At 36.2% G+C, this 26010-nt stretch overlaps 1 protein-coding gene across 2 annotated transcripts in view; it reads right to left on the bottom strand.

Annotated features, from left to right (window-relative positions):
* FAM172A (family with sequence similarity 172, member A) overlaps positions 1-26010 on the bottom strand; it is a 268877-nt gene that overhangs the window by 180474 nt on the left and 62393 nt on the right. The window lies entirely within an intron of this gene.

Raw genomic sequence — 26010 nt, 5'->3', positions numbered from 1 at the left:
CAGACTTGTGCTCCAGGCCCCTCACTAACTTGGTTGCCCTCCTCTGGACACGCTCCAGCACCTCAAGGTCTTTCCTGCAGTGAGGGGCCCAAAACTGAACACAGGACTCAAGGTGCAGCCTCACCAGTGCCCAGTACACAGGGATGATATGATCACTGCCCTGCTCCTGCTGGCCACACCATTTCTGACACAAGCCAGGATGCCGTTGGCCTTCTTGGCCACCTGGGCACACTGCTGGCTCATATTCAGCCAACTGTTGACCAACACCCCCAGGTCCTTTTCTGCCGGGCAGCTTTCCAGCCACTCTTCCCCAAGCCTGTAGCGCTGCGTGGGGTTGTTGTGACCCAAGTGCAGGACCCGGCACTTGGCCTCGTTGAACCTCGTACAGTTGGCCTCGGCCCATTGATCCAGATGTCAATGTACTCCTTCAGCCACTGCCTTACAGAAAACCTGGTTTCTCCCACCTCCTCCCTGTCCTTGGAATGGCTAACGAAAAATACTTTGCAGACTGCTGCTGGTGCTGCTATTATAGATATACTTTTCCTTTCTTTGCTATTTAATACACTTTGCTTTAACAGAGGGTTTTTAATTTACTAGCAAGAAGCTAGTTCTCTTTCCTCCTTCCACAGGCTTCTGGATAAAGATATTTGAATACAATGTGTGATTATAACATCATTGTTCATGGATGTATTACATCATATTCATAGTCAATATTTAATCTGAAGCCCAAGCAGTTAAAAGTTAAGCTTACGTTCCTGGAAAAAAGCTTTTTTCTGTTTTTCTCTAACTTGCATCCACCACTTCTCTCCAAAAGTGGGAATATCGAGAACATTCATGACTGTCAGAGCAGAAATGTATTGTTTCTTTTAATTTCCTACACAATCCCTTGGAAATTATGTAGGACATCTCCTCAGTGTAAAGTTCATGCAGGTAGTTTTCTCCTAAGATTTCTGTAACAGTTTTCAAAATTGCTAGCACATACCTCTTTCTGTCTTTCTCATCTACTACCTCTCCAACTCAAAACATTTTAACATACAATCAGTATTAGATTTATTATATAACTAACCATCCACTAAATAACAGAGGAATAGAGGAGAGAGGAACAATAGAGGAATTTTAGTACTTGGTTTTGGGCTGTCCTTCATTTCTGCTCCATGCCTTACCCAAACTCCTGCAAAGTCACAGTGGCAGATTTGGGCTTTTTGTTTTCTTGAACAAGCTGCACTGAATATTCTTTAAATTCATAAATAACTGCAGCAAAAGAAAACATTTTTTTTAAGCCTTAAGAATAAAGCTCCTAATAATCCAATATATTTACTACTCTTTGTTTACATGGACTTTAAACAAAACATAACTTTTTTTCTTCACAGTGAGCAGAATTTTTCTATGAAAATGACTGCTGATTACAGCACTTCTTTGACAACATTTGGCTTGAGGTTTGGGGATTTCTGCAGATCAGCATAACTAAACCTGGCTTTGGGCAGACACCTTCTACGATTCAGGGTTTCTAAGAGGTGAACCATTTTTGCACAGTAAATTGGCTGTAAAATCAGCAATTGGTGTCCGGGAACAGAATAGAGCAGCAATTTTTGCTGTAATTTTTAAGCCAAGTGAGTGAAATGCAAAGGACAGCAACAGCTGATCTAGCTTGTCATCTACACAGAATACAAAAATTGAATGACAAAGTTCTGTACTAAATAGAACATAAAGGAATACAGTACATTTTATTTCAATAATCCCTTTAGTCTGGTTGTAGATTTGTAAGAGTGATAGCTATAGTGCAAATGATCCTAAGTTATTGGCTCTAAAAATATTCTTAGGCATTTATAGGGAATACAAATGCATATTCCTCCTAATAGTTTTTAAAAAATAATCTTTTTTATAATCACTTGAAATAAGCTCAGCTCAAAAAAAAAAAAGCAAAGAACTTTATGGGAAGAAAATCTAAAAATACATAGTCCAAGAAAAAACAAAAGACAACCAACACTTATATTTTTAATGAATATTTTAGGTTAGAGCTGTAACAAAATAAAAATGTGAAAATAAACTCTTTCTGAATTTTGCTGAAGATGCAAGACAACTTGGACTTTATAGTTTAAAAAAGCAAAATACTCACTTGAATGCAATACATAATGCTATAAGGGGAAAATTATGGATGTTAAAGGTGAGGGTCTCCTCTGAACTGTAACCAGATGCAAATGGAAGCTTTGTGTAAATGGTCTTTTGTCCATTTGACTTTCCAACATTTCTGACAAATTTTACTGAACTTTTCAGCTGTTTTGGCTCTGCTGAAAGTAATATAAAGCAAGCCAACTCCTTTCCATTTCACATACAAAATCCATACATCTCTCTATAAATAATTTTTATTACTAACACTAAGTGCAACCACATAAAAAAAGATAAAGTGACTGCCAGCCAACTATTAAAGAATGGAATTGGATAAACAACGGTCCAGTCTTGCCAAAAGAACCACTCTGAATGGTGGCAATGAGCAGTACAAGGTAGTCAAATAGGTATATCTCTACATTTTACATTACTAGTAGCCAGCAAAGAGAGTTACTTATAACTTTATTGTACCTGAATCAGCAATTTTTGAGGCACTCAAGATGTAGGCTCTCAATGCCACTTGCTTTTTCAAAGTTAAGTTGGAACTTTGTAAGAACCTATTATTTTCAGAGCAACCTTTTCATTCATCGGATATGTATCTGTATGGGTATCACCATCACGCAATTCTGAAGTATCTACCTGAGAAGTTACCCACATACAAGCTTTAATTTATTTCCATTTTAAATTGTGAATTTCTGATCTCACCTGTTTTCAGACAGATGGTACATTCTTGAAAGCTCTCCTAATAAAATTCAAGTTCTATTAACCTGAATGGAACCTTATTTTCTGGGACATTAAAAAGACTCCCCATATCTTCCAATATTTTCCTGACACCTGTTTCTCAAAATACTAGCTGGCAGTCAGGAGACCAATGTCAAAGGCTATGCCTCATATACCCAAGAAGAACACACAGAAAACCAGAAGTCATATAAAAGAATGGATATGTGTCCTTTCTTCTTTTCATAACAAGACTTTTCTGGAGATTTCAGAGGGATTAACACCCAGCCCATGAAGTCCAGCCTGCCCTTCTTTTGTCAAGAAAAGGCTAGATATTACACAGAAATAAAATTTACCTTGCATAGAATGCTGTAATAAACCATTTTTCTATTAAATACATTAAACTCAAGTGAAAAACAAAGGTAGTCTTTCCAACATTTGCTGAAGAGATGCCAAACACATTTGCAGCGCAAGCTAAAATTAATTTTATGGCAATCACCTATTCTGCTAAAAAACCCTACTCATAAAATTCCTCTTGCAACATTGCTGAGCTAAAAGTTGGTTCTTTCACTTGTTAACAGGTTGAATATTCTAAAATACATTTATTTAGCTTAAACATACATATACATACAAGTAGTTGCACTGCAGAGGTGCTCTAATATTGGGCAAATAATTACATATAAATTTTCACCTCACCAACAAGTATGAGATTTTAAAAGAAAGAACACTTAAGAGTTCACAGTGAAAATGGAAAAGCACAATATTATGATTAATTTTGTGCAATGAATTGCAGACATGCAATATAAGTTTCCATAACTGGAAACATTATCACCAGTATGCAAAATCAGAAAATTCTCGGGTCAGATACGCAATTACCTATGTTTATGATGAAGTATCACTGTCATCCCCACAGACAAGTCAGCCACACTGAGACCTCCATGATTAAGGGCACGCTAAGAGCACTGCTCCTGACACAGTGCCACTTTTGAGAACAGTTTTCAAAGTTTCCTCTTGAGTTTTTTCCCACCGAGTGCTCTATTCTAGCTATGGGTTCGAAGAGGAAAGCTGCAGAAAAGGCAGGGTCCATACGATATCTCTAGAAACTTCTATAAATTTTACACCATAACAGTGAAAGTTTTAAGATGCAAAGGAAGACAAATGTTCAAAACAAAGTTGTAAAGTGCTAAGGTAAGAATTAGATCAATAAATAATAATAATATTTTAACGCTCACCTGATTAAGTAAGGTTTATAACTCCTCAGACTGCAACAAAATTATTTTGGTACAGCAAACATTTGAGCAACGCATACATTCTTCCTCACCCTTTTTACTGCTAGTACTTTTTGTGGTTATTTTTGCTGGTACATTTGCACTAAGAGAAATTATCCATATCTATTTTAATACTAATTTGATGCTGCTGTTTAATTTTCTATGTGAAGTGTTGAAAACCAACATTTGTAAAAAAAAATAAAACGAACAAACAAACAAACAGAGGAGTAGTACAAAGCGTTTTGGGAACCCTGACGGGACAAAAGCTGCCTTTGTAGTTGGACCGCAGCAGCCCCGCAAGTCTTCAAGGTGACACGGCTGCGGAGGGACGGGGGAAGCACCGCATCAGCAGCAGGTGCAGAATGTTTAATCTAGCATTGAAAGGCCACCATTCCCAACACATGGCAATTGGGCTAACAGGATTGACATCGGGGGACTCGCTCAGCAAGTACACCAACCTCTGAATGGTGGGGGCTTCTCCCAGCAGCTGCCTGAACGTCAATCAGCTGAAGGGGAATGTTACAGGGGTCACAGTTTGGGGCTGGTTCTCTATGCCTGACATTTCTATCCGTTAGTCAGAAAGACAATGAGAGAGCCACAAAGCCCAAGCATTACCATAGTCCCATTCAGCGGCACAACAAAATTGAGGGGAGTGGGAAAGGCCTCCAAACACAAAATGATCAACAGGGGAACAACTCAACCTACCCTCCTCAAGGGAAAGATCAGGAGAGCACCACGGCACTGAGCAGTCCCAGGCTACAGAGACAGCCACAGCTCCGCAAGGGAAGGTTAATCCCCCACAAAGACATCGTTTTTCAGTTCAACGCTAAAGTTTAGTAAAGCTTATTTCTAAGCAAAACTGAACGTCCGCGCTTGACCTTGTGGGCAATGCCCTTTCAATGTGGACAGCCCGGGCTTTTAAAAACCTCTAAAAGGCAATTACAAGTCATAGGAACAGTTGTAGAACATTATAAATTAAGAGATTCATAATTTGGTTGTACAGAATAATTAATATGATTAGATTAGAATATCTATTAACCCATAAATCCATAGCAAGATGAGACAGAAGCTTATCTAGGAGACAAACTCTAATATCCGGGGAGTAAGTTTCTGACAGAACCACATCTAAAGCAGCCTTGTCTATCATGTAGGTTGACAGTCTTCACCTTTGTACAGCAGGCAAATGAAAAACAATGCAGTTTTGCAAACAACTAAAATATGCAAGATACCAGCATTTACATGGGGAGCTGGGTTTAAGTAACCTAAACAGAGAAAAATTACTTGAAATCTACTTTTGACTTGGATACTTCTCCAGTGTTAAACAAATGGCTTAACTTACTTTGCCTCTATATTTTACCTTCAAGAAAGGATTTGTAACTTTTGTTAAAACACACATATATCCAAAAGGACGGGGGGTTGGTCACACATGGTACAAGTGGTAGCATAAACGCCACGGTTAATCCAGGCACATAGTTTAAGAATAACTCTGCAGGAAAAAAAAATAGTACAAACTGACATCACAACTTTAATTACCTACAGAGACAGGAGATCAGGATCTAATACTGAGGAGATACTTGTGAAGAGACAGGAAAAACTGAACACTGTCTGACAACACAGTTTGTCAGGAATTGGAATTCCAGTTACCCTGGCACTGTATGTGCAGAAGAATATTGTGACATGAAAGCACAACTCCAGCCCTTCACTCAGAGGAAGGGAGGACCATACAGGAAAATTACTGACCAATTCATCAGTGTGTCCTCATGCATAACCAAGATAAAAACTAAAAGAATTGCACTTTCACCTGAAAGAACTGATTCCCGAGATCCACATCTCCTTGAAAAAAATGAATACAGCATATACTGGCTTATTTCCATAGCAATGCTTATAGGTTTTGTTCAACGCTGTCCCTTGTTTGTGGTCATTTTTACCCTTCAACTGCTCTTTTGCATTAAGAAAAGGGCTCTGAAGCTCATCATACCCAAGCAGGTTTTTTCTTAATTCAGTAGCTGAATTAAGCAAAATTGTTCATAAAGCAAACGCATAGGAGACATTAAATGCTAGACTGTGAACACTTTGTGGGAACATTTCTCACAGAAACTAAAACTGGATTTCTTAATCTTTTAACCTAAAACTTAGAACAAATAGCGTACAATTCAAATAGGTGAAAGAAAAAGCTCTTTCCTCTCAAAATAGTATACTGACACAAACTCAAAAAGTATCAAATTCTGACTAAAAGAACGTGTGAGAAAAAACCAGAGCAGTTCAGTTGCTGCAGATTTGTTTGTCTCTGTAAGATTTTACTGCATACTCCTTTCCTGTCTGTGCAGTGGCAAATAAAGCTTTAAAGGTCTGAGTGCATGGCACAAGTGATGTGCTGTAAAAGCACTGTCTTCATCGGGTTTGAAAGGTAGAGATTTCTGCTTGGTTGCACGGTCAGATGTCTTTTTCGGGAAGGAGTATTCTCCCAGTCTTTCAAGAAATGTATGGAAAGCAGAGGTTTGCACACCCCCATAAGTTAGGGTTATGGACTTTGCAGGTCCAAAAAATTTCCTCATAACTTGCAATAAAAAAATGGAAATCCAGTAGAAATATTTTGGATTAGCATCCACCATATATACACTACACTAAGTTTTATACACAAATAAAGTTGTTAGAAGTTGTTTTTTCATCTGTTACATCATGTTTCATCATGTGTCACTGGCCACAGGAGAAGCCAAGTCAAAGAGCCCAAACAAAACCCTGAAGTGATGGAAATCAAAACAAAGCTTATATTGCACATATTTGGCGTACCGCACATTTACAGGGATATATACAAGCACCACCTGTGGACTCCTATGGTCTATAACCATTCATGATTTAAAGACATGGTTAAAACAAAAAGAGGGAAAGAGCCACTTGTATTACAACAAATCTCGCATACAGAAGAAATTAGGTCAGTATGATTCATTTTCTCACTGCTGATAAATATAAAAGGTTAAGCTCTTATCTTTCAAAAATGAAGCAACAAATAGCTCTCAAGTCTATTAATTTGTTTATGTTTTGTTTTGGCCTAATCATACTATCTTACTAAACTTTTACCTTTTTTTTTTTCCCCAGTTAACTCCTTTCTGAAAGACTATTTCCAGACTATTTACAAGAAAAAGTATTTTTCAATAATGTTGCTGTAAATGACAAATTCTTTGAGCCTAAGAAAAAAAATGTATCATCTTTCAATGCTATAAATGTTACTCAGAACTGTTAGATTAGTTATTATTAATACCTAGCATTCACAAAGTAGACTAGGAGATGTCAAGGAATAACTTAGAAGTGATGCAAGTCGAACAGCAAGGCAGAATTCAGCATTATAAATGAGTACCTTCCTATTGCATAAAGTGAAGTCTGTAGCTGGATATGAAAGAAAGCAGGACTAGACTCTTCTTTTGCACAGTTCATTTTTTACAGCTGACCTTCAGTTTCCTCAAATATATAACATCACCATAGTCTATTCATTTCCCTGTAAAAGCAGATTTCTCAAGTATAAGATATTATGTCTCTGAAAAAAGTAAATCTTCTTTAGTTAAGAACCAGGCGATGGAAAAAAATTATTTAAGAGATCACTCTATAAAGGATGAAACCAAAGCATGAAAAATGACTGGCTACAAACTAAAGCAAACCTATATCCAGTAACTTCTCATATATAAGTATATTGAGAAAAACAGAACTTCAGCCCTGGTCTTTGGTAACTTATGAATAGTATTACTGTTTTCCTTACTGTACAGTCTTCCACAAAATTGGTCATTACAAACCTTGAAACCATTTCAGAGCTACCCTGTTTCACTGAAATGGCAGATAGGCACCTGCGAACAAATTGCTCCACTTTCAATGCTGACCCATTCCAGTGTCCCTTGGATGTTTAGGGTCACCCTAGACAAAAAGATGATGTCATCCTTTGGGGATGGAAAGCAGTTTCACAGTTTTATCCTAAGAAACTCAAAAAAGCGTAATATTACATTTAACTGATGCTGTCTCTTCATGAGATTAATATTGCATGACACATGATCTTCCATAGGAGTTCACTGGAAAAATTGTATTTTTTCAGAATCTGGACAGTGAAGAATTTCTTTTCATAAAGCAGTCAGAATACTCTAGAAACTTCAGCTTCTGCTTTAATAAGAGTAGTAGCAATAAAAAAGAACTATGGACCTTTCCAAATATCATTAGTACTCAGTGTTCTTTTCCACAAGACAGAGCAAACTGTGTAACACTACAGATGGGTGAACTACAGTATCTTGAGGGGAAAATGCAAAAAAAACCCAAAAAAGCATGTTTCCCTATCAACACCCACAGTTTTCATTTAACTAAACTGGTATGTTGAAAAGAATATCAACATTGAGGCACTGGCCAGGGTGTCAGAAGTAAGGAGTGTCATTTTCAGGCTTGCCACAGATTTTTTGCATAGCTGGTGTAAGAGGCTTAATCTCACGGCACCTGTTACTGCACCTCGGTTACCACTACATGTAAAATGTGTTTAATTCCTTTTTTCTTCCCTTTGAGAATCTTCTCAGAAGTAGGGCTGTATGCACCCACTGCATTAAGCACAGTGAATTCTCCTGCCTTGGCTGTAATCTCCCTACAAATGTAAAATAGGGTAAGTAAAATAAAAAATGTACTTCAAAATAAAGTGATTTAGTTTCAGATTCACAATTACTAGATCAAAATGGTCTAAGCACCATCATTTTGCAGAACTGGCCAGGAAGACAGACTCTGGCCACAGAACATTTCTTTTTTATTTCAGCATTTCTAAAGATCTTTTTTTTTCAGTCAAAAATTCAGAAATCTGCCAAAAGTCAAAGAATTTTAATTAAAAAAATGTTAACAAGTGGAAAGAGCAGGTGATGTCTTCATGGTGGCCTCTTCTGACAATAGTAGACTTTGCCAGTTCAAATAGGCAGTTCAGTATGTACAGTTTGGATGTCATCCTTGAAAGACAGCACTGAGTACCGCAAAGGCTCCTAAACATAACCCCTTCCAGGGTCTGCAGCGGTCTGAAGGGCTTGCTCATGTCCAGCCAACGGGACACAGTGCTCTCAACTCCTTTTTTCCTCTCTCCAGAGCCCTGACTTTCTACCTGCTCCTTCCAACAAGCAATACTCTTCTCTCCGGGGCAGCAACATCCAAAGCCACCTGAAAAGACAGCACACCTCTCAATGCTGAGGATTTTTGGTCAATCAAGGACCACATTTCTTAACTCTATTTTTTTTTTGCACTGATAGGCAGAGCATTGTTTTCTCCCATCAATTTTTCCTCTGCACCTCGACAGGTTGCATTAGATTCTCCTTCAAAAATAAGAATTTCCTGGCCTCCTCCAGTGACTTTTCCCTAGGCTCTGCTGTTCCATCACTTTCCACCATCAAGTCCTCTTTCTTCTGGCTTTCTTGCTGTCACACAACGAAGTGGGTTCCTCTCTTTTCCTCAGATACAAGGGAGATCACAGCCATGCCCATCTATGCACTTTTTCATGAGTGAAAAATACACTCTTTGGTTTCCAACTTTTTTATCTTGTCCTTCATTTGAGCAATCTGATTTTTACAGCCTCCGGAGAAGCAACTTTATTCAGAATCTGATTCTTTAGGTCTCTTGCTATCACACCGTAGCTGCAAGGTATTACACAAGGCCGTCTGCCTTCCTACTAATCTTTATTAGAATGTCCTCACCATCCTTCTCTGTGAGTACCCATTCAGCACATTGCATACGATAGCTGGTGGAGTTTGTAAATCCCATAATTATACTTGAGAGTTCCAGAGGCATGTACTGCCTTGCTGTTAGCACACCATAATCATTTAATGTAACAGCTTTAGGCTTAATTGCCCCTCAAATAAGTTCCTCTTTTGGGAACTGTGGTTAGATAGGTCAGCACTGAACTATTTCGGGATAAGATTCTGGAAGCGCCTAGGAGTTGTGAGTCAGAAGTGAACCTGAACACTTTGTCTTACATGATCCCAGCTAAGCTTATCCAAGAACTGGACAGCAATCAAGTTGTGGCAGCATTGCATAATTTTGTGTGGCCAAATAGTAAGCCACAACGTATGATGTACTGCACAGCTGAAGGACAAGTGACACTTAACTCATGCTCAGTAATCCAGCTACTTCAGTGATCCTCTTCTAATGTCACATTTTAGTGCTTAGTCTCTATCCTCAGACCAGTGGGTGTTCCAGTAATTCTCAGTCTACAAAATATCAAAATATATGCACACTTCAAAAAAAAAAAATTGGAAGAGAATAAAAAACAGATTTCTAGAACAGACTAATTGAATCCAGAACTTGGTCAACAGGAGATATCACAAAGCTTTTCTTTCTCACAAAGTAGTTCCATCATGTTACTCAGAAATTGATATAACTTTCTGACCAAAAATCAAACAGTAAGAACAAAGATTTCAGTCTAATTCATCAGGTGAACAGTAAACAGTACCCCCCGCCCCCCCGACCTTGTATGGTTAAAGGTAGAAGAATTTCTTGCTGCTGGTATCCAATTTGATGATTAAGGAACACTCACGCTGCAGTGAGGGGTGGCTGGAAATCAATTGGCCAATCCTTAAGGCTGACAAAATTTCAATAACTTTCTTCCTACTTAGTTAGAACTTTACCAAGCTTTAGCTATATTTTATAGCTGGTTTTGCCTGAGGCTGAACTGTGTTGAAAATTTCACAGTAAACAGTTGATCTATATCCAAAGAGAAAGTCAAAATACAAATACATTAGTTTGCTGACTTTATGAAAATCTAGCAAACTTCACTATGAAACAGTCTTGTGCACCAGTTTTTTGAATCAGGGACTTGAAATTTGGCTGGGATTTACTCCTCACATTCCCATAAGATTCTACTCAAAACTGGCCAACCTATAAACTTTTGAAAATTTACAATTACACGTTCTCAATAGACACTTCTTAAATTTTAGCAGAAAATATATACAAAAACTTAATGAAGCAAGTGCTTGCTATGCAGATGAAGGTTTATACTTGCTAAGTTCAAGTCTGGACATGTGAATGAAAAATATGGAGACCGTCTTGCTGTGTTATCAGTGTGTCCCTGAGTTAACATGCACTAAAAAAATACATGGCAGAAGAAGCTATTCAATATAAATTCAAGAGGAAAGGAAAGAAGAGAGTAGGAGGAAAGGTAGGCAATCATTTGGATGTGGATATTAGGACACAAAACAAAGGCCTGAAAACTGGCTGGAGGGAATGGAAGACAGAAACAGCCCAGGGGAATTACTTCTAAACCAATATTAAACTGCCCAGAAATAAACGTCTGAAAGACTATACCTCCATAAACTGTCCACAATCACATTTTCTGGCAAGAAGAGTGAAGCTCCAACTTCATCCTCAATCCAAAATGCTGATTTTTACAGATATTCACACACCACACATCCCATAGATAATTTTTAAAGAAAAGCAGAACTGAGACTACTTCTCCAGACAAGTATCGCCTTCTACTGCAAGCAACAAAGATGGATATGCACTTCAGAAACAGGCTGGGAAAATGCCTACAATGGGAAGTGTTTGAAAAGCTACTGCTTTCTCATAATCCATTTTATAAGAAAAACAGTGAGTAGTATTGCAAACTGAACCATTCTTAAGTCAAAATATCTGAGTTTAAATAAATCAGCCTCTTTGTGTATTTGTGAGGATATCCATGAAATTTTGTTTTCCTAAATAGGTCAGGGTATCATCCAATGGGAACAATAGTACTTATCCATAATATTTAGAAGGACTCCTTTAAATTCAACTGTTACCCATCACCTCCCAGATTTATATCAGGATAACAATATCCAGAATTTGATTTCAAAATATTATTTATATCGTAATATTATTGTATATTATATTAATATTCTGAAATGTTTCATTAGCAGCTCATAAACACTGTACTGACTACTCTACAAAGGTAAAGACCTTTCCTACTCCAGGAAAAAGTAGTCCATACTTTTCAAAGCATATTAATAACTTTTTTATTGTACATAAAATTAGTTAGGAAGCTGAAAAAGCACCATATTTACTTAATAATGTTAGTAAAGGCATACGCACAAAATAGTATGGTAGAATATTCTATAACAGATGATTCTTCCTAATTCTTAGTGCTTTATTTGACTACATGAACATTCACTGAACTGATTATATTCAGCATTACTCTTTAACTTAATTTGAAAAATCAAATATATTTAACAGATACATCAGATGGAGTTATTTTTAAACACCACAACACCACAACTTGTACAAAATGCATAAAAGGAACAAAGTTTGCATCCGAACCTTATCAGATTCTATGCACATACTGATCCCTGGGGGCATGTCCCTCCCCATCCATAAAGCCAGGATCATAATTACTGCAAGACATCATCAGAAGGGGAAAAAAAAAGCAACAAGAACGTTCCAAAACTTAAAAAAACCCCCACCCCCACTATCTGAACATCTTTTCTACATGTTAACATTTTTTGCAGCCAACCTACTGGAGCCTTGTTTTTATTCTTTCCTAGAAGGCTTGGAGCCTTATCTTCCCAGTACAAAAATTAAGAACAGTAAGAAAAACTTCCTATTAAATCTGTTTCTGGACTGGATTTAAATATACCTTCCTGAACTTCAGACTTGCGTTACTGTAGGAGGAGAAAGTGGAAGAGAAAGGGGACAAATTTGCTGTTTGGTTTGAAAAAGGGTAAAGAAACCCTTCCTAGTAGGACGGTGTAGAGGAGGTCTGGAGTGCTATAAATGCCAGGGGCTACAGGGATACTGGGAGAGAGCTGACTGCCCTGTAAAGATTTTACCTGCCTTGACGAGCAGCAGGTTACAAGCCAGGCCTAAATCACCCACTCGTACTTAGTTTAGATCTGCTTTATACAGGGGAAGGACGACTGCGCAAAGCTTGTGTGAAGCTGCTTTACCGCGGTTTCTAGAAAGGATCATCCACCCAACAACAAACCTCACCTTACCCTTGTAAGCAGCCTCACTGTGGAGCAGAAGGATGGAAAGCAATTAACGCAGAGTCCCCCCTTACCTCTAGAGGTGGTCCCTGCAGAATGAGGCTGGGGGACGCGCGCGGGAGCTGTCACCGACCCTGCCTGCCTGTACCAGTTTGATGGGATCCACTCCGCGGGGCTGACAGTCTGCACACCTTTTACAAGCACGACGTTTGTTTAAAACAGGATTAAAAACAGGTCTACTACTGCCAAACCCAGCATTTACAGCTGTGCCTCAACACCAACTTAATTAAAAAAAAAAAAAAAAAAAAAAAATCAAAAGAAGTATGTTTCAATGTCACAATTAGCATAAATGTCCTGTGACCGTATCTCAGAACATTAAAAGAAAGGCAAGACACTTGTAAAATTGGTAACTGCTGTCTTCTCTTTAAATTTTCATTTTTTATGTGGCCATACTGCATTAAAAAAACCCAGACTTACGAGTAGTATCTCAACAAATATAGATGCTGAATGTCACCACAGTAAATACCTCCTATTTTTGACACTGATCCAGTACTTTGTTATATAGGAGCAGTAGACAGATTTCACTTAACTGAGCACATGGTGCAGCAAAGATATTTCTCCAGGTTCTATATAGTTTTTATAAGACTATGTCAACTGTCATTCTTAGAAATCTTTTGTTTTTAGAGAATTATTACCTATTCCTAGTGAGATCCTTACTTAAAAAAGTCTTTCAATAAGGATGTCCAGAGGAAAAAAAACCAAACCCTACAACAGCTATATCAAATTAAATCACAACGTAAGTCAACCTGTATGACATTTGAAATACTATTATCTTTGAGGAATAGTCAGTACAGCTGCTTTTTAACATATCGTAAATCACTGGGTTCAAATAAAACAGTAACCTGAAACAGTACTTTTTCAGTGCTGTAAAATATAATCAGCATTTCCAAAAAACAGAAGTCATGTGCAGCTTCCAAACACCAAAGACATAAGAAATTAACTACGATTTTTCCTGAATGCCACACATCTTATATTAACATTTATAAAATTCAAAAGTTACAACCAACTAGACAGTTAAGATGCATCTGTCTCTACATGCACATGTATATACTTGCATACATACACAGAGGCACTTCAGAAAGCAATAATTTTAATTTGAAAAATGTAAGCTAGAGAAAAAAATGGCTGAAAAAGAAGTACTTGCCTAGCTGTAAATGTAAAATGATCACACCATAAGACTACTGCCATGAAGAAGTAGAAACAAGGTAAAAAGCTACTGTTGGGTAAGTTCTCAATTAACCTCTTGAAGAGGAACACAACGACTCAAGAGGGATATGAATAATGTCTTCAAAATATTAATTACACGGAATTGGTAGCAAGGCAAAGTAACATACTTATTTTGACTGACTTTGGTGCTTGAAGACTATTTTATATTGGAGCTCTTGCCAAATCCTACATAACCTCCCCCCACAAATTTGACAGAAGGTTATAAGCGAGACATTCATTTCCAGCAGAAAAAACATTAAAGCATTTCTCTTTATCTGAGAAGGGAGGTATTTGAACAGTTCAGTCAGACTCTTGCATAGAGTTTTCATTTAAAACTCCCTCTACTCTCCTGTCCTCATACCTGCATGAAACTACACCTAGAAAAATAAATGTACAGAAAGCCTCACAGGACACCATAGGTAGAGAAGGTGAACATACGGTACGGGATGGGGGCGGGGAGGGAATTAAATCTGAATCAAAAATAGCTGAATATTGTTATTTTAAGAAGGGGTCTGTTTCAAAAGAAGGCAAAAAGACAAATACTGATCTAACATGGTGAATACAAATGCAATGAAGAAAATCGAGGAATGTCAACTTCAATAAAAAAGACCAAATTAATGACACACTTTTGACAATGCTTATATAATCAAAGCCAGTAAATGTTTGATTCAACCTGAGGTATTAATTAATAAATGATATTTTAATCAGTTGTTAGTTATAACTGTTTTCAGTATTTGTTAGACAGTAACAACGCTGCACCATTAAAATGGAATCCCAGAATCATTTATTTTTATCATGAGCTGGTATCAGTTGAATATTAGCACTCAGACAGTCCTAAATTCAGTATAAATATCACCATTCATGAACCAGGGCTGTCAAGTCTTGAAAATCCTGTATCTGATCTCAACCATGCGTGATGTGGAAGGTGCATATTCCACATGAGTAGCTTCTGTATTTCATGGAAAAGCCTCCCGCTATCAGCATTCAGTAACTCATTCCAGAAGACTCAATCATATTACTCCCAATGCTGGAGGAAGAGTTGGGATTCAAAACACAGGCTCAGTTACCGAAGGTCAGCACAAACTCAATCACCTGTGCACTGAAGCACCGTGAAAATTTCCTGCCTATATTTTTCATATTATTTTTTAGAGTAAACAAAACATTTACTTATTAGCTAAGTATATATGCTCTTAAGGCAAACTTAAAGTGGCAGTGAGTAACTCCTAGGAAACAAACTTTAAAATACATGGTAGTATTTAATACCTTCACATTTTTAAGGATTCTTACTCATCAGGAGCAAGTAACAGTATAAGACCACAGCACTATTAAGTATAACTCTTTCACATCTAAAAGAGCAATTAAAATTAATCACTACCAAAAAAAAAAAAGGAAAAAAAGAAATTAGGATTAAGTTGTTTTCCCTCATGTATCAGCAATTATTTACACCCAAGCTTCATTATCTGTTCTACCCTCCAAAGCAATCTGAAGTCTCACTGCCTTTGGCATAATAGAGATGGAGGCTGCATGTAGCACACAATGTAACAGGTTAAGCGATCTGTGCCAATCCCTCCCCTTCCTAAGAGGATTAGCACTGCAATATGGTATAACAAATGGTTGTGAATAAGAAAGATGGTACACCTGGACTTCCCCAAAAATAATCATCCAACTGAACAGCCTCAAAACAGGTTTACTCTTTAAATGTTGCTGAGATGAAAGGATACTAAATTCATAACCCCAGAATTAAAAAAAATATAAAAATCACCTATGTTTTGACATGTTACAAAATTCTTGATATTTTCTAAGTTTTTTAAAAAGTTAATCAACAGGTAAGGGATTTTCACTGTTCCATTTTTTTCCCTAATGACATATTTCACCCTATTATGTGTACTTTCACTGTTTAATTCTATGTAGAAGCATGTAATTTTTTAATAAACATATCCTATGCAACTCAACTTTTCTCCAAAGGGAACACAAAGCGAATTGCCTGGGATGGGTGATAATAAAAAAGCAACACCATTTATTAATTTTGTATAAGTTATCTGCCACCCTAGAGATTCCTTGGAGGGGAAGAGCATGTCTGAATTTCACCATACAGTGCCACAGGCACAAAGTGAGAGAAACTAAACAAGCACATCCTGAAGGGAGAGAAAATGCCTGCAGCAGCAAATGACCTACTACATACCTCACTCTCAAATTTTTTGATGTTATAATTTGTTAATTTCAGGAAAAAAAAGACAATTACCCACAGTTTTAGTTTGTTCTAGCAGAATAATTAAACTTTTTAAAGTTTTTGATCAAAAGTGACATATATCATTCAAAAGATCTGCGTATTTTCAAAAGATTGCAATCCTGAGTAAATTTGCATGATAAAGTCTTTGCCATATCTATTTTCTTATTACCTGAAGCAGCAATGTGCATTATTAGAACAGTACTAAACTATTTAATGATGAAGCATATCAAATTTTTATTTGAATTCCTATGCATTAAAGTTAGTATTTTCCAGCTCAATGCACAGTAAGCAAAAGATAATTTTATTCAAATATGCATTTCATGGTATGAATAAGGAAGTGCTTGTCTCCCCATTGAATTGGTAAGTCTTTTAAGTAATGATTCATTTGAAAAATCAACAGGGTATTGGCAATTTAGTGTAGTATTAAATAGATACATATACCGTACCTATACTGACACACTGCAATACTGTTTCTATGATATATGTTATGAAGAATACAATTTATACATTATAATGCATTAAGATTAGTTAGGTGATAGTTTAACTATCTGTACATCTAATAAATAAAACAAAATACAATTTTAATGTTTTTAAATAGGCATGTAATATTTTTAAATGTTAGTGAATTAACTTCTTTAAAGGATATAAAAAACACGCATGCATATTTCTCATTCCTGAATTAACATGCTCCTAAATGAACAGAACAAAGGTGTTGACTACTGATTTTTTTTTTTATAAAGCAAAATGAAGCTAAGACTTAAGACTAGTATCAACTAATGAACAATTAAGTCACCCCATCCTATATGAAAGCAATTTTATTAAGTTAACATTATCCCTGTTGTATTCCTCCTGAAATGTAATTTCAAGTAGTTTGTGTGCATATCTATGGTACTTAGCACAGTGCCACTCTCAAAAGTCCGTATTAACACAATCATTGACGAGATCACCCCAACAGAAAAAGTTGGCAAAACCCCCATGAAAGTTATTTTAAAACCTTTGCTCCATGATCAGATAAGCATACTTGTAAGATAAACATACTGGTAAGATACAACACACACAACCCCCCCCCCCCAGCAAAGTTCCCATCCTAAGTGGTATCATCCTGTGAAGGCGCTGGTGCGTTGTGTGAGCTGAGGTGCTACCCTGCCACGACTTGACTGGGCCATCCCACCTTGAAATGTGAGATACAACTGCTCTATAGCAAATCAGCTGAAATAAAAACTTACTCCTATGTACTGCTGTCAGATATAAATAACCACAAAGCTATGACGCTTCCACAAACCCAAATGGTCTGAATCAAAACAACTTCATTTTCTTCTAAACAGGATTCTTACAAAGTTGCCTGTATAAAGTCCAAGCCACAAATAACTACTGTATTGCCAAGTACAATCATACTAGTATGTATTCACCCATTTCTCTTATAAATGCTACGCATATTGCAAATTTAAAATAAACAACATATTGAAGATCCGTACCACAACAGAAAGAGCCTCATCGCAATTTCTGAGCGATTAAAAGGTCACGGTTCCACAGCTAATTTCCCACAGGCAGATACTCAAAACTTCTCCACACAGGAATACTAGTATGTTGCTGAATTGAAACTAGTCAATAGTTTCTTGCTAAAAGTTTTGTTACAACTCTGCGTGCAGAACATTCCCTACCAAATAAACTCATCTACTTAGGTGGTACAGATCTCATTTTGATATAACCCATAAGAAAATACAATGCTGTACTTCTGAAAAACATTGATTACTTATTTCCTAAAGTCTTGTTCAGTGATTGTCCAGAGTGCTGTCAGCGATTTTACTTTCCTTTCAGAAAAATGAAAACTGCACATAAGTAAATAATTAACGAAGGGTAAGAATCTTTTATTCCAAAGCCAATATTTATTTTGTAGGGTATGCACATACTACACTGCATATAGAAAGCGCCATTTTTACTCAGGTTTTGCCTTTCAAAATAGCTGCTTTAACAAAAATCGTAATACACGAAACTCAGAAGAACAATAAATTTCTTATAAAACCTGAAATTGTGAAACATAATTAATGCAAAGTGAGATGAATTTAATTTTGCAGTCAAATTTCATCGCTATAGAAATCAATGACCTTATGCACTGGATGTTCATTTAACGCTATTTAGATCTGATTTTTAAAATTTGTTAATGTGTATTATGTTTTAAGCTTATTTAGTAAGGTTCAAAGTTGCAAATGTTTTCTGTTAACTGAAATGACTATTTGGAGAATAAGTGTGTGGGTAGGACAGGAGAAAGCTAGCAATCTAAAGTTATATTTTTATGTAGAATTTAATCTCTGTTCTTACAATTATTAGACTACACAGACAATAACACACTACAGAATTAAAGAACTGCCTTAAGTAGATGACATTATTTTTGAAGCAGACTGATTTTGTAATACTGCACACATTTAAACAAAAGCTCATAGTTTAAAAAACAAAAGGGAGGGAAGATACAATAGAAGTGCAAACCTGACCTATCTGTAATCTTTTCTTTTCAAACCTAGGCTACTCAAGAATCTTCAACTAATTATTCCATTTTATTGATGGCATTTTTCCCAAGGGAAGTTATTTAAAAAGTTTAACCCCTGAGCAAGTCATGGCTTCTCCTGCCTTTGAAAGTGTCAAGTGCATTGATTATAACTGCAGGAAGTGTTACCTTCTACCCAGAGAATCTCACCCTGCACAATCTTAAACACTGTCTCTCTCCCAAAACGGCTTTGATTCAGCAATTCAGACCGCTTCAGCTGATATTAAAGGCAGAAGCACCACAGAAAAGGGATCAGCAGTTAAAACGAAATACAAAGAGGGAAAAAAACAGATCTTGGATATAGTACCACAAAGCTTGAGAGAAAAGCAGATTTGAAAAAGACATCAGAGTGACTAAAAAAAGAACAACATGACAGAAATTAAACAAGATTTTTATGTTCTCCTTCTATGCATTTAAACTCATCTCAACCTCTATTGAAATTCCGATCATACCCAAACCCCAAGGCTTTTGACATACTTTCAAAAATCCACACCCCCTCTTACTCTTTTCTAAGTCTCCAGAGTCACTGTTAGGTATCCAACAAGTTGAAGGGGAGGGGGGTGGACGGGACAGGGGGGAGAAGGAAGAATCCTAATATGCATATGATAAAAAGGCCATTTATACTCATATTAAACTTTGTTTCTAAAATGATCATGATTATTTTAAATATTCAGTGTGTGTTCTTAACCCCATACTTAGCCAGTGAAAAGAATGCTCAAATGGTTTGGGGGGGAGGCGGGGGGGGGGGGAATTTTCAAGCCACATTCAAGCCGAGTGATTTTCTTAGGTCAGTGACAAAGTAAGAGTAAACTAACACAAGGTGCTACAGGGTTCTAAAACATGACAGCCAGCAGAATAGAGGAAGACAAAGCAATCTGTAAGTATCTCTACATTATCAAATTAATGTAGCACAGAAAACTCTAAGAATGTAATACACACAATTAATACAACATCCGTAACATATATCTTGGAAAGGATGCACTACATTCCAAAGGGTAATTGGATTTTCAGAACTGCAAGTGGGTTTTTTTCCAGTTCAGTCATGACAGGGCCAGAAGGTAATGATACATCTGCCATGATGCAACAAGCAGACCTGTCTTCTGTCAAGAGTTGAAATCATAAAGGAATAAGCTGTCGTTAGCAACTTCTCTCCAAACAGTAGAGCTGTCATCTCATTGTTTTCCTTTGCTGGCATGGGGGCTGGTGTGGGCTTGCATACCCTGTCAGTTCAGTAACAGTCCTACCTTTTAACCTTTTCTTGAATTTCTGATTTAATAATTATTAACTCCTATACAGCTTGTTATATATTATTATGCATTTTGTGACCAATTAATATTGCTTCAACTAGCTATGCAACTTTTCCTTCTATCTGCTTGGTGATCACTATTTCAAATCAGTATTTGAGAGATTACCAATTCCTCATAAGATGTTTTAGAAGGAATTAAATATATTGCTTTTTAAATTTTCTTTCCAGAGTATGGTGTATTTTTTGCCAATTATGTGTGACAATTTATTTAGTAATACATTGTAATTTGTGTTTATGTTTTTAGAAAGACCTCAAAAGATCATCCAACCAGCTACGTAACTTAAGTTTTCTTAATATTACCCCCACAAAAGTAGTTCTAAATACGTTTTCTCTACTAAGTACTTTACAAGCAATAGTAGTTCTATGATCTAACAGAATGAATAAAAGCAAATACAGATACCAGAGTCAGAAAATTAATATCTGAAAGAAAACAATACAGCACAATATTGTCCATTTTAGTGTAATTTTATTTTCAGTAATAATATTAGAATGTCCAAATAAGATTATGATTTCTCTGGCACTATAACTGACTATTAAAAAATAAACAAAGTATTTTAACATCTTTCTGCAACAATATACTTAGGAGTCGTAAAAGGTACATAAATATTAGTATTCTGCAGAAGAACTGTAATTGCAGTGAAATGTCAGCTCTGGTTTTTTTTTTTTTCCCAGAAAGTGTCATGTGCCCATCTTATTGAAATTATGCTAAGCATGTATAAACTATGAGACAAAATTTTAAATCTCAGGTTCCTGAAATATGACTGCTAGAACAAAGAGAATGTTGTCTAACAAGATATTCTATGCTTAACAGTGAGATATGAAAGTTTCTCAGCAAGAATTCTTGTTAGTGTAGTTTAAACAAAGCATAATTTCTTGACAACAGTCTGTAAATATCACCTTTTGAAACCAGTTGATTTTTACAAAATGGAAAGACTGAAATGTGCTACCATGCCAGTTACTAACCAGTAAGGTTACTAAATCACATAAAAGTTATGGTGGGTAAATTTACTACTGTTACACCAAATGATTTTGTTGTTCCATTCAACTGAGTTACAAAACCAGTAACATCTTATTGCATGTTGAAGAAAGAAACCCTCACCAATTCTCTGCAAATATTACCAACCTGATAGTTTTATACAAATGAATGATGTTAATATGAGTGAATAAATCCAATATTCTGGCCAAAAATATTCTTAAGAACAGAAATTGTTAAGAAAATGGAGAAAGAAGAGCAGGATTAACACAAGAGAAAACTGAAGCTGAAAATCATGTTATGTCAGCCATTAAAGAAAGATTTCTGCAGTTGATGCCCATCTCATGCAAACCTTTTTTTTGATTGTTCATGGAAATTCAGATGTTTTGGTGCTGCTGCATCTCTTCTGAAAAACTCATCTAGGTTCTTTGAAGAAGCTATTTTTCTGGTGCTATTACCTCTATGTCAAGTATTAATTCTCCTTTAAATAATAATAAAAATATCTAAGCTATCTTCAAGTGTGCTGAATTTGAAACCAGGCAACAATTCCTGGATGTTTTTTTTTAAAAAGTAGTAATTTTTTTTTTAAATCAAATAACCGACAGTTGCTGTGGTTGAATTTCATTAGCATCCTTGGGACCACAGCTATCTTGGGTAACAAGGCACTGAATTTCCAAAGGGGCAGAAAACATCCCACAGTTTCTTTGTACTCATGCAGTAAGCTGATGTCCTCTTTATTCCCTAGAGGAAAGATATCAAAGACAACAGTACTCCAAAATTCTTCTCAGTGTCCAAACTTAGGTAAGCTGAGCTCTTGTTTCCCCAAGGCACAAACTTCCTCCATAGGTAGATCAACTTCAGCTTCTCCTTGTCTAACACTCAGCAGACTTTAAAGCACAGAGTTCACTTCTCCAACCACTACAGAAGGAACGCTATTGCATGGAGCAGTAGCCAACTTTTGAACCCCTTCTTGCTTGGTCCCCTCTATCACTGGTATCACTAGTACAGCTCCCAACTAAATCTTCAGATTATCATCCATGTTGTTGCCACTTGGCAATGAACCAGAGAAGCACACCTTCTCATAAACTCCTCTGCCTAAAGAGCCTGGTGTAAATCTTAATTCTTGACACCCCACGTAAATGCCCTCATCAGTGAATTAAAGAATTTACCTCTGTCTCTCACCATCTTCTCCTGTCACTGCTTCAGCCATTGTATATATGACTAAATAATAACTGATCTGAGAAGAGCCTGACTCTACAGGCAGTGAATGAGACATTTAGCCAAATGTAGACAAGACATTAAAATTGCCATCTTTTTTATTTTAAATGTTTGTAATATGTATTTGTTTTATTTTAATTAAGCTTTTGTTACAGTCTCACTGCTTTATATTATCACATTTGCCTTTTTCATAGTTGTTTTTCTAAAGTAGGTCTTTTCTTACCGTGTTTTAACGTATTTACACATATCTGTCTCTCACATTGTATACACTTTTCTCCCTCCTACAATCTGTTCTCTATGTAGTTGCTTGTTTGTCCTCCTCTTCTTTCATATTTCAAAATTTCTTTTACACTATCAAGTTTGAATTTCTGAATCAACACATTAATCTTACCTCTTCACATAAAACCTTGTAAACTACTCCAAACACCTATTACACACAAGAGTTTGATATAAAAGATGGAAGGAGAAGCATTTACCGACAGGAACCACCCAGATGAAAAGAAAAAACACATTTCTAGCTACACTAATTCCCACTAGAGTATTTCTCCTTGGATCTTTTCTTTCCAGTGTGTATGAGCCCCAAGCCACCAGAAGCATGATAAATTTTAAACCTTTACATTGCTCCCTTATTCCACATATGCTTTAAGAGAAAAGGGTTTTTTTATTTTTTTTATCAAAAGTGTTGTACCAGAGAGAAATAGTTTCATTTCTTTTCTTCCCTTAACTTCCTGGTTAGGAGCGCAGTATCAGTTCATCCTTCTCAATCCACTGCTCACTGATAACTCCAGTTTTTGCACCCTTGTTTTCAGTTTTTCCAAGAAATGAACTGAAGCTTGTGGTAGTCTCATCACTCTCCACATAGAAAAGCAGTAGAAAAAAAGATACAGTTTGGACCTACTGTGTTTTTTTTGTTTGTTTGTCTGTTTGGTTTTGTTTTAAGGGAAACAAAGGTGATATTTCTGAACTAGTTTCTGCACAAAAGACATTTAAGCACTACTTTTGCAATATTTTTTTTTTTAAATGAAAACCTAGTCTCCAGCAAATATTTTAAGCTACCTGTATATGTTTCACACTCACAACAGATCAGTGGAATTTTCAAATCCTAGATAGTACTATCCACTTCAAATTCACATAGTTTATTAGAAAAAAAATCCATGTTCACCTGTCATCAGCACTGTAATCTTATACTTTGATAAGGTCTGCTGGTTTCATTCAAGGACGAGACCTCTTCTTAGAAGAAACATGGAAGATCAAGGAAAATAATTCCTTACATCGAACTGGCAACATTGCGTGAGGAGTTATCACAATTTTCATACAGGCCATTTATCGTCTAGGCCAGTTATTTTCATTTCATACAAGACAAAAGTGCCTAAATCAGCTAGAGGACTGAACACCAGAAAACCTAGAAAAGGATGCAATTTTTATTACTATTAACCAAAACTGGAGTCCTTATACTCACTCTACCATAATTTCCTGCATTTGGAAGAGTAATTTATATGATCTGTACATGAAGTAGACGTGATATCACCATGTAACTGTCCGTATTCTCTTTTTATTCACAACATAATAGTTCCAAATACTTTCAGTGGGGTTTGACTTCCATAAAATACTGCCTTATCTAACCAGATATACATCCAATTCCCACTACAGTGATTACAGGATACAAAAAATAGAAACATATTTAATATAATACAATTGAATATGATCTAATCTTCATTTTGCATTAAAAAAAATCATTGCAAATAGTATGTGTTCTAAATATGTAATACATTTACCAGAATTTTAAGATGCACAAAAAGGGAGAGCAGGTTTTACAGTAGCTGAAATTACTCAACTAAAGAGAACTATGAATTGAAAAACCGTGCTAAGATAGAAGGAAGTCAAAAGATAAGAGCACAAAGTCTGATCTCTCCATGTGATTGAACGATTACATTTTTTTAAAGATACTTTGTCATCAACTCTTTGGGTTTTTCCATGTTTTTTTAAAGAAGCATTCAAAATGCAGAAATACATAATCTGTTTTTAAGGATAATAACCATTTGAGGGAACACAGGTCTGATCTCTGTCACACTGGCACAATCACTGCATAAAATAAATAAAAATAATAAAAAACAGGAAAAAGAACTATAACTCTACTAGAAATACTCTCTTAAAGATTATCTGTTAATTTAGGGGTAGTATCCCAGTTTTAAATGCTCAGCCTCTCATGTTAGCCAAGGCAGCAGCATCTTTAGGGAAGAATGAAAATGCAGGCATGTAAGCACTGCTGTGAAAATTTAAGTGGCTACAGCCCTTAGGGTTTCTTGGGAAAGGTTTTGGAACTTACACTCTAGAAATTAACCTCCTACACTGGACCTACCATACACCTCTATTACACTCAATAATCTTAAAGTATTTTTTGTTCTGCCCGAGTCTTGATTTAAAATGAACAAAACCTTTATGTTAGAAGGCGGCAAGCATCACTTTCACAAGACTAGGTTTCTTTTTCACACAAAGTGTAGTCTGGTGCTTTGTTAGTGGATTGTACAAAACAAAAATTACTTAATGACCTAATGTTTTAATACATTTTCTTCCTTTGCTTCATTAAAAAAAACCGTATTTGAAGAGAACCATTTTCTATACTGAATACTTTAAAGCCAACTGCAAAAAATTAAACTTCATTTAGCAAAACACATAACAATCACAGTGACAAGACTGATATTTAGAGTAGAACATTAGCTTAACTTGGTAAATATAATAGAAATAGTGAGTCTTAAACAGGCTTTTGTAATGTTTAGTACAGGAAGTTTCATTTAGGTAGCAGAATGCAAGAAATGAATTATACCTACAGAGTTCCAATGTTAAAAACATTACACAAATTGTGCATTGTCTCTCACATAGATGTAAATGTAACAAAATAGTGTCCATAAAATGTAAATTTTTTTTTTACTGTCAAGTATTGATAGGTGAATCAGAATGAATCAGTATGAATCAGTATTCAGTGCAAAACTGAAAAAGACTGTGCCTCTAATAAATTCAGTACAAGCCTAGCAAAAAAGCCTGCTGTTATCACGAAAGCTCATGTTATCATGAGATTACAACAGACGTTGAGTGAGAATACGTACAAATTTAATGAAATGTAAAAGAAAACACTTCAAATCATAACAAATTTCTGTAGTGCTTTCTATTGCATCTCATCGCCTGCTAAGGGCTCTTGTCACGTTAGCTGCCATATTAAACTACATGGCAGCACCGCCACAACAACATGACATACAACTAAGATTTTTTCTACAGTAACAGAGAAACTTGGTTCCATTAGAAAAAAGTTCTGAAAAAAACAAGCAAGTATTCCCATCGTAAATAAAATTGTCATATAGGGAAATACTGAACACTGATAACAAATTAAAACATCACAGATTCAGAGCTCTTCATACACAGGTACGCACATACACATGCA

The sequence above is a fragment of the Haliaeetus leucocephalus genome, unplaced genomic scaffold, assembly GCF_000737465.1.
Source record: "Haliaeetus leucocephalus isolate CR32 unplaced genomic scaffold, Haliaeetus_leucocephalus-4.0 Scaffold598, whole genome shotgun sequence".
Lineage (NCBI taxonomy): Eukaryota > Metazoa > Chordata > Aves > Accipitriformes > Accipitridae > Haliaeetus > Haliaeetus leucocephalus.
Note: the sequence above shows the minus strand (reverse complement) of the source record. Positions and strands in the feature narration are given on the sequence as shown.